Below are 11,133 nucleotides of genomic sequence, written 5' to 3'. Positions count from 1 at the left end.
TAATGTGGACCAGGAGGGATCAATGCTTAGAGTGTATAATGAAGCTAAAATCATACTTAGTCCAAGTTTGTACACCTGTGATTCAAAACAAGAGAATAAAATACCAAATAAGAGACATTCTTATTTATAGTTTCTATTACTGCACTTGTTAGCCAAAACCATTCTTTATGGACTTGGTTAAGAAAATGTGAACTAACTTTAAATTTAGAGAAACCCAAAGTAAGTAAAAACTAGGGTGTGAAACCTGACATCATCAGTAGATTGAAGATAACTAAAAACCAGAATCAGAGATTCTCTGAATTGGAAATGAAGCCCCAGGAGTGATGGAAACTGCTCAGGGTGAGGAAATATAGGAACTAGGTGTCTAGGTAAGGAGAAATAACCAGAAGATGGGCACATCCCTGACCAACTATTGTAGTAGGTAGACGTACTTCCTCCCTTAACAGCTATGTTCTAACTAAAGTAATAATTGCTGATAACTTACTGAATGCACCATGCCCTGCCTTTGTACAACATGGCACTCTTCCTAGTATAGTTTTCACTTTACTTCAACTAGATGACGTCTCCCAGTCTTTCGAGTCTCAGCCCCCCACACCCGGGTTATTTCTAAGATTCTCTCCCTGTATCCCAGTGTGCACTGGGCATTGCTTCCCTGCCTCTGTGATTATGTTCTTAGCTCTGTCACAGCATTTTATCACGGTGCTTTCCTTCTCAGTCTACTCACCTGTCTTGCCTACTGAACTGTGCACACCATCAGATTGACACCATGCTGATTTATCTTTGTATATTTAGTGCATGTCTGCTATATGCTGAATTAATAAATGAAATAAAATTTTGAATTTGAGATGAGGGCTCTATCTGAGAGCCATATCACAAGCTGTAAAGGTGATGACTTGGACTCATAAGCAGAGAACATACACCAATACATTTCCTCACACCTAAGTTCAGAAAAAATAGACTACTGCTCAGTACTCTAAGTCTTCCTGCAAAATTCTTAAATAAAAAAATTTTGACCTTCCAATTTACTTGTATTTAAACTTACTCACACTTTTACCTGTTATATAATATGGATGAGAGTAAGGTCGGATTTTGGAATTTCAGTTCTACCTGTTATTACTATTTTGCTCTGTGAATCCCACAAACAGCAACAACATAATGAGAAATTTCCATAGTATAAATTACCTCTGCGTAGTAAATTCTCTCTCAGGTTTTAATAAAAGTTACTTATATCCTAAGGCTTAGAGAGGACTGGCTATATAATTTGAGGGACCAGTATAAAATTAAAAGCAAAGGCTCTTGTTAAAGAGAGAAAAGAAAGTATCATAAAAGCTTCTAAGTACGCAGGTTTTTCCTTTGCAAATAGTTCAGTTCTTATGAAATATAAGAGTGATATATGAATAACATTAGTGACAAAAATTGCATAAACATATTTTGGTATCATGTTTTTATATTAAAAAGTAAATAATTCTTCTTTAGTAATACAGTAGTTTGATCATAAGACTCTTCTAAGATTTTTTCTAAAATCATGTTTTAGTTATTAACATTTCTGCATCTAGAAATTTATTTTCAGTTGATGTAGATGAAAAACAAAATCAGTTGATCTTGGTAGATATAAGATCACCTATAATTTTCTATGATTTTGAGAACAATCTTCCTGATAATATGACTATTAGTAGAGCTGTTAAGAATTTTCATGGGTTGTGACAATATTGGGATAAGTTTCTGATATAGCATTTTAAAATGTAATTTTTATGCATCTACAGCTTGTGATTTCCATGAATCAAATTTTCTAAATATATTTAGCACACCGTACAAATCAGTTCCTTGTATGTTTGAATTTAATTCAAAATGTAAATTTATACAATGCCAATTAATATTTCTTCCTCTTTTTAAAAATTTTACTTTAAGTTCCGGGATACACATGCAGAATGTACAGGTTTGTTACACAGGCATGCATGTGCTGTGACAGTTTGCTGCACCTATCAAACGTTCATCTAGGTTTTAAGGCCCGCATGCTTACATGTTTGTCCAAATGCTCTCCTTCCCCTTGACTTCCACCCCCAACAGGCCCTGGTGTGTGATGTTCCCCTCCCTATGTACATGTGTTCTCTTCGTTCAGTTCCCACTTATGAGTGAGAACATGCAGTGGTTTTCTGTTCCTGTGTTAGTTTGCTGAGAATGATGGCTTCCAGCTTCATCCATGTCCCTGTGAAGGACGTGATTTCATTCTTTTGTTGTGGGTGCATAGTATTCCATGGTGTATATGTGCCACATTTTCTTTATCCAGTCTATCATTGATAGGCATTTAGTTTACTTCCAAGTCTTTGCTATTGTAAAGAGTGCTGCAATAAACAGAAGTGTGCATGTATCTTTATAGTAGAGTGATTTATAATCTTTTGGTTATATACCTAGTAATGGGATTGCTGGGTCAAATGGTATTCCTGGTTCCAGATCCCTGAGGAATCACCATACTATCTTCCACAATGGTTGAACTAATTTATGCTCCCAAAAACAGTGTAAAAGAGTTCCTATTTCCCCACATCCTCTCCAGCATCTGTTGTTTCCTGACTTTTTAATAACTGCCATTTTAACTGGCATTAGATGGTATCTTATTGTGGTTTTGATCTCCATTTCTCCAATGATCAGTGATGATGACCATTTCTTTTCATATGTTTGTTGGCTGCATAAAGATCTTCTTTTAAGAAGTGTCTGTTCATATTCTTTGCCCACTTTTTGATGGGGTTGTTTTTTCTTGTAAATTTGTTTAAGTTCCTTGTAGATTTTGACATTTACTGTAACTTGTGATGGTTCTACCAAAAAAATGAATTCATAATTTTTACATAGTTCACAATAGCTGTTTATGCACTCTGTGGGTGTATATTTAATTTCAAGTGCCTGAGGGCCTGAGCCAGACAGAGCAGATATTGTTCCTAATCCACCTGTACTTCTCCACCGCTTGTGCATATGCTCACTTTCTCATCAGATCTTAGTTATAAAACACAAGTTTAGAAATTAGAATTTCTTATTTGTTAAGAATTTCAGTATAGCTACAGCTGAACATCAAACCATTCATGGAACCCTTCTGTTTGCACAGAACCTAAGGCCATGAAGTCATACCTGAACTCAGGTTTAAGAATGCAAAGAGAATTTTTGCATGTAGATATAATAGATGAGCCTTGAGACCACTGACATGCCTGGCTACATGAATGATAAAAGTAAAGCTAAGATACCAGTTTCTGTGAGTTTACCAAATGTAGGAATGGAAATAAAGTTAGCACAGAATAGCTTGGCCTTCTCTCAAAATAAGACCCTGTCCAGAGGTATTAACTACATTTGAGCACGAGTGAAGCTATCTCTAGAATTCTCTTCCTCTAAAGCACAAATATTCAGCTCATTAGTAAAATGTAATCCTAGCAAGGTATCAGTCATTAGTGAATGAGTTCAGATATTCCTCCTTGGAATGAAGCTACAGGATGATTCAATATAAGAACTCCTAAATTTAAGATTTGGGCCTAAATGTTCCCATATTCTCATTTACAAGTAATAGACCTATAAAACAAAAACTCAAGTACAATTAATAAGGTTGTTCGATCCTGTTGTGTTAATATAAAATAAGCGACAATAGCATTAGATATTGCCAAATGAAAATATTACCCATCTCCAACTTTGAGGATATCATAGAACACAGGCCACATTGACTAAGAGCAATTTCTGGTTTATAGCAGGAGATCATAATTTGAATATAATATAATGTCTAAACGTAAGCACTTTCCTTTTTGTTTACTAGACACTGAGTTCTTGAAATACCAACGTTGTCTTAGGTCAAGAAGTCCTTTTATTTGCTCAGTATCATAACCAACTCTATAGTACTAAGAATATATTTATCTTTTTTTCTCTCCTCTCTTCCATTTTTCTTTCCTTTCTCCCTTCTTCCCTATCCCCTTCCTTTTTTAATTGATTTATTATATGATTTTTTATGACATTGTTTCAGGGTTTTCCAAAATCTGTCTATGAAACTGAAATTCACTTATTCAGTCATTTATTTGATAAAACCACATTGGACACTGAATTCATTTCCTATGGCTACTATAACAAAGTACCACGAACTATGTGACTTCAAGCAACAAAAAGTTATTATCTTCCAGCGGCCAAAATTTCAAAATAAGGTGTCAGCAGAGCCACGCTGCCTCTGAAATCTGCAGGGTTTCATGAGTCTTTCTAACTTCTAACAAGTCTGTTCAGCAGTCTTTTTCATTCTTTGTCTCATTGATGCACCACTCTAGCCACTATCCTCATATGACATTTTCCCTGTGTGTCTTCACATCATCTTCCCTATGTGTGTGTCTGTCTTTGTATCCAAATTTTCCCCTTTTATAAGGACAGCAGAAATATTTCATTAAGGCCTATTATCATGATTTCATTTTAAGTGATCACCTCTGTAAACACCCCATTTTCAAATAAAATCACATTCTGAGGTACTAGGGGTTAGGACTTCAACATATCTTTTCTTTTCCAAAGGAGACAGTTCAACTCATACACTTTCTATTGTCAGATATTGAGTGGTGAATACAAAAAATGATTGATTTTAAGAGGTTTAATTGCAGAGAAAGGAAATATATATATGTTAGACTGTATGACTAGGTAGGTGAATACATCCTAAGCAAAATCCTCAACATTGGATGGTATTTGGTATCACTGGGGAACAGCAAGATGCCCACCGTGGCTAGCAGAGGAAGCAAGTTAAAGAATGGTAGCATATGGGGTCAGAGAGGTAGTCAAGGACATGTCCAGAGAAGAGGTACGTAAAATATTCTTATTTTTTTATTTCTCTTAAAAAGGGTGGGGGGTTCATGTGCAGAGCATGCAGGTTTGTTACACAGGTTTACATATGCTAGTGATTTGCTGCACCTATTAACCCATCCTCTAAGTTACCTCCCCTCATCTCCCACCCACCAACAGACCTTGGTGTATGTTGTTCCCCTCTCTGTGTTCATGTGTTCTCAATGTTCAGCTCCCACTTATGAGGGAGACCATGCAGTGTTTGGTTTTATGTTCAAATGTTCTTACATGTAAGGAAAGGAGAACTTAGGACAAAATAAAATTTGCCTATATACCTAGATACCTTCCTCTTTTGATTCAGCTCTATACTAACTAAACCTGGTCTCTTTGATGTAACTTTTCTTCTTGCCTCTGCACCAAATATCATCCAGCCATTAGATAAAATAAACCCTGTAGCTCTGAAGACCCCAAAGGGATGCTGTGTTTCAGAGTATTTTGACCCAGAGACTGCCTGCTGTGCTGCTAGGCAACATTACATAAACACATAAGTTCTCCCTCCGTTTCCTGCCTTACCATAGCGTCTGAAAGGACTCATATATCTTTGGACTCATCTCTACTTCCAAAGCTGATCTATCAAAGCATTGCCTCATAAAGACCTTTGTGCCCTAATGCCATGTCTTGCTCCTTTTTCCTTGATCACACCCCTTGAACTCACTCCACCCCCTCTTCAGAAAGAACAAGGCAAAACTTCTATTTATTAGTGTCTAACAAATTCTATGTCATTTTACATGTTATTTAAAAATATTAACTGCATTTAAAATATCCTATATACAAACTAGAAGACCGAGATTCCAGAAGTTGTGACTTAACGAGTGTCACATTAAAAGCAAATAGTAAATGGTGAAACTGGTTTTAAATCTAAGCCTGTCTCAAGCTTATTCTACTTGCTTGAGTTGCTTCAAAGAATGATGAGAGCCAAAAAAATGTCCTCTTATAATACTCTCTGAAGAAGATACTGTTTTTCCTTCCATTTGATACATGATTAGACTGATGCACTAAGAGATAAAGTATCTTGCACCAAAACAGACTCCTCCATGATGGAGACGCAGACTGACTCCAGAGGCCAGGCTTATTCAGAACACAACTCTGCTGTTCAAGGAGGGGTAAGAGAAGGAACTAACTTTTATTTGAGAGCCAGATCATCAGAGGGAAAGAAAAAAGAAAGTAGAAGAGGGGAATTAAGAACTGAAGCATAGACATGAGTAGCCTCCTGCTTCCAAAAGAAAGTGAGGTGCTCTGCTAAAGACATCATATCTAATTCAATCTCAGAGGTTTGCATGACAGAAAAGAGCAATTCCTACATCCCTTGTGACAACGTGACTTACGACTCGTTGCACATCCCTATTTTTGAGAGTGTATAATCATGTCATAATTCTTCTTTTAAAAAAAATCTCTATTTGCTGTGCAAATTTAAGATAGGTGAGCTCACTAAATTATTTTCAGAGGAACAACAAGAAATTAACAGGTATCTGGTTTTCCATGTGCTTTTTGTGCTCTGAATGGAGATAGAAATCATTATTTTCATGACCTTTTATAGAAACTTAAAAAAGTACCAATTCAAAAAATAATAATTATTGAATACTATAAAGGTATTAAAACTATTGAACCAGATCAAAAAGATATGCATGGGTAGATGTTTAAAGAAAATAATGAAATGACAGACAGCCATACATATTTTAATAATTTGTAGAATAATACTTGCTTATGAATAAACATATGGGGAGCAAAGACATAAAAAATAGATGGGAAAGTTATATTCTACATTCACAGTACTATTTGCTTCTAGAAAAATACTATGGAAGAGTATGAAACAAACTTACGTTTTATATCTTAAAGAAAACGTTTATGGTGAACATGAAAAAAGTGTTAAAATCTGTTAGTTAAAAAATGACTATCCTTGATTCAATAATTTAACTCCTGGGAATTTATACCATACAAATCAAAGTGCAAGCATGTCAATACTAGAATGACTACATAAACTATGTTATAACCATAGCAGTAATCGATTTTTAAAATACCAGATGACTTGAATTAATTTCCTTAAGAAATTATTGAGAAGAAATGCAAGAGTCAGAAAATATATGTATGATATTTGTGTAAAATTATGATAGCAAAAAATTTTGTATAGTCCTACAAAGAATTATATCAATATAGCAGAACTGGGGGTGTTGGTAACTAGATTACCTAAGAGACCCAAAAAGCAAGTGGGAACCATAATTCAAACCTGAACTAATTAATTGCAATTGTACAACCCTCTATCTTATTAGGTCTAACTGAAGTGATATGCTGGAGCTGAAGACAGACATTTGAAAAAGATATTCCCCAAAAAAGACAAGTATTTAAGAAATGCATCATTTATACTAACTTCCAACTTTTTATAAATCAATTATTTTCTTTTATGTAGACAGAGATAAGTATGTAAAGCAAATTCAAAATGTGTAACAGCATATTAAAATGATAGACTCACTTCCTGTTATAGTGTCCGTGCAAAGTCACCAAAGATTTACATAACAACAAATATACATCACTAATAATAATGTAATATCAATATATCACTGTACTGGCAACTGATACACAATATTCCAGGAAGAGAGACAGCAAGTTGTTCTATAGAACATTCAAATTTCTCATCCAGACTTCAGAGAGAAACCATTCCTTCCATCTCTTGCTCCCTGTTCGAAGGACACCTAAAAGGGAACTTTGCGTCCTCCACACTCCAGGGACACATCAAAAGCCTCCCTCAGTGGATAGTCAGTAAGTCAGGTCCCACATTTCATCATGTTTCATTCAAACCTAAAATTGGAGGGTCAACCCAGGGTGGGTAGAGCACAGATAAAGTGAAATAAACAAAAACAAGAGTAGATAAAAAGCAAGAGGATAGTTAAGATAATTGAAGGAAACACACAAAAGCTCTGTTCATCACAGGGAACTTGAGTTTAGATATACACACCAACTGTGATTAATCAAGAAAGAGCAATTCGGTATATTGTCTTTTTATAAAAGGAGATCATTTATTTATATAAAGTAATAACAAACAATTTTATTTGGGACTATGAAATACATTATTTCAGTATTATAAGGGAAACTCATCAATATAGAAAAAGAACTTTTCTAAATGGATCTGATGTTTATGGACCAGATAAGTTGTAACTTTATTCAAAATTTAACAATGTACTCTATTCAGTTAGAGTGAATACTATTAACCAGATCCATTAAAAAACAAAATCAGACCTAAAATATTTCAATGTATTTTAATGTGCCAGAAATATTCTGATAACATTTTTAACTAAAATGTATGACATATAAAATTTTGGCACCAGGAGATTCTTGCAATCTTGATTTGGCTTGGCACTCAATTTTACCACTGCAGCAAAGTTGTGCTGAAAATATGAATCAGTTTAATTCTCTCTGGAAAATACTGTCCTTTGGAATACTTTTTTTTTTTTTTTTTTTTTTTTTTGGTGGAATATAGCCGATTTAAAGGTCTTATGGATATGAAGAATTTGACACATCCAAATAAATGAATTAAGGCAGACTGGCACAGATCACATATAGACTGTATTGAGGGATTTGGTTATTTTCAGTTTAAAAAGGAAGCTAATAAAACAAACATTTTAAGTAGAGAAAATAAAAATCCAACGTACGTTTGACAAAGATTACTGGCTAACATATGGATTAAAGTCTAATAAGCATGGAAGGTATGAGGAGATTCAAAGAGCTACCTCCAAAAGATTTGTTTCATCCTAGGAGGTAGCCCTCATTCAATAACTGATGGATGTGGAGATGGAAAGGCACAGCCCCTGTTCCTTATTTCAGGGTAGTTCTGGAGAGCCACCCAACTTCCCATTACCTCCATGATTGGGGGGAGAATTTCACATTTTTCCTCTGCCTCATCTCACTTCTTTCTTTCCTTCATAAGTATTATTCTAGATGAACCTCCCATAAATATTCCTGCACACACCACTTCCTAGTCCATTTTTAGGAAACTGATAAAAGCTATAGATTTTGTTCAATTTCAGTATATAATAAAATAAATACATATCTCTTTTTCTGTCCTAGCTAAAATCATTACTGCAATGAAAGCAAACTCAGAAAAGAAACTAAATTCAGTAGAGGTTCATGCAACTTGAGAGAAACCATTCAAAAGCAAATTCATCAAGTAAACAAAAAGCTACCTGGAAGCACCAACACTGAAGCCGCTTCTGACTTTACAATCACCTGCTCTGATACCTCCAAATAGCCAGTCTGCATCCAATGATTAGTTGATGCTAAAAGATAAAGGCAGGTCTATCTCAGCCCCACTTGAATAAACTTTGATGAGCTACATTAGCTCCAGAGATACCTGGTGTATAGGTCAAGACAGTCATTAGACTTAAAACACAACTGGACTGGACTTCTTCCTCTGCTCATTCCTGCCTCCTTCCACTCATTTATGAAGGTGATGATTACAAGGGCACTCCCTAATGAAACACCAACCTACTAAATTAAATCTGAGTCGTCTGCCTCTTGAAGAACAAAACTTATGATAGTATTTACAATATCACACTATAAAAATTGATACATAGGGAAGGTTAGCAAGCTGAAGAATAGGAAACTCGAGATGGAAGGGTAACATCTATAGCGGGAATCCAATATCACTCTATTTCAATTTTATCAGAAATTATTTATTAAATATGTCCTAGATGTCAGACACAACTTTATGTACTGAGGATACAATGGTGAATGAAAAGAAACACAGGGAAACTTACTCCGAGGGGCAGAAATGCTTTCCAAAAGAGTGATATTAAACTGAGGTATGAGTACAGGAAAGAATTGCGGGCAGAAGAAACAGTGTATACAAAGACAAGCTAGAATATGGTAAATGCAACAAACCAAAAGGAAGCCAATTATAAAGAGTAGTGAAACAAACAGAGTGGAAGTCTAAGAAAATACCTAATCCTATAAGGATTTTGTAACCAATGCTTGAGCCTTTTTAACATATCCTTAGAATGATGGGCATAAAATGAAGATTTTAGGATCAAGGGATATACATTGAGCTGTCAACAAAAGAAAACTGAAAAAGCAACCTTAAACACATAATAATTTGATTTGCACAATAAGAAATCTTGGAATATGGGGCCCAAGGCTGATGCAGTTGTCAAAGAATGTCGTCAAGAATCTAGACATTTTCTATTTTTCTGTTCTGTAATCCTTACCATATGGCCTCTATCTTCGTGTGTTCAGAGTAACTGCTGCCATCTACAAGAAATGGAATGTGTGGGTCAGATAGTAAAAGCAGAGTGAATGGGCAAAGTGAACATGTAACTTCCCTCAGAGACTTCTGATTAAATTATATTTTCCAGAACATATTAGCAATATATAGTTTAGTCACAGCTAGCTATAAAAAGTCTAAAGAAATGGGCTAGTTTAGTTTTCCAGGTTTTATTGTAGGAGTCAAGGGAGAAGGTATCTAAATGACTTTCATAATAGTACATAGAAGAATAAGCTAGAGACATGGGAGGAAATAAAAAAGAATGTGGTGTGTTTAAATCAGAGGAACACTTTTTCAACAGTAATCTATTAGTCAGTAGTGTTTAATGCTGCTAAAAGTGTAAAAAAAAAAAAAGGTGATTAAAATTATCCAATGATTTAGTGACAAAAAGACCAATGGTGACATCAGTGAGAGTTGTTGGCATGGAGTGAAGATGAAGTCACCCAATTGGAATGAATCAATGAATAAAAGATAAAAACACAGAAGTAATAAATATATATATTGACTGTGAAACAGAAGAAAGAGGATCATACTTGGGGAGTGAAATGAGTTGGAGATTTCTGTTTCTTCTTTGTTTTTTCTTTTTGGTTCTTTAAGATAAAATGTATTACAGAATAACAGAATATATATACATCCTGGATGTGTAAATTCATATGAATTTTAACAACAGGAAGGAAGAAGTTGACAATATGGGGGGAAGAGAGTGAACAAAACATATTGTGATCTCCCTGATGTGATGAAAGGATGTGGCATTCAGATATATACTGACACAGACACAATAGAATACCACTGAGCCATAAAAAAGAAGGAAATTCTGCAATATGTGAAAACATCAACTTTGAGTACATCCTACTAAGTAAATTAAATTACAGAAGAACAAACAATGCATAATTCCAATTACATGAGGTATCTAAAATACTTGAACTCATAGAAACAGAGAGGGGAATGGTGGTTGCCAAGACTCAAATAAAGGGAGAAATGGGGACCTGGTGTTCAGTGGGCATAAAGTTTCAGCTATGAAGGATGAATTAGTTCTAGATATC

Source organism: Theropithecus gelada, chromosome 14 (assembly GCF_003255815.1).
Source record: "Theropithecus gelada isolate Dixy chromosome 14, Tgel_1.0, whole genome shotgun sequence".
Classification (NCBI taxonomy): domain Eukaryota; kingdom Metazoa; phylum Chordata; class Mammalia; order Primates; family Cercopithecidae; genus Theropithecus; species Theropithecus gelada.
Note: the sequence above shows the minus strand (reverse complement) of the source record.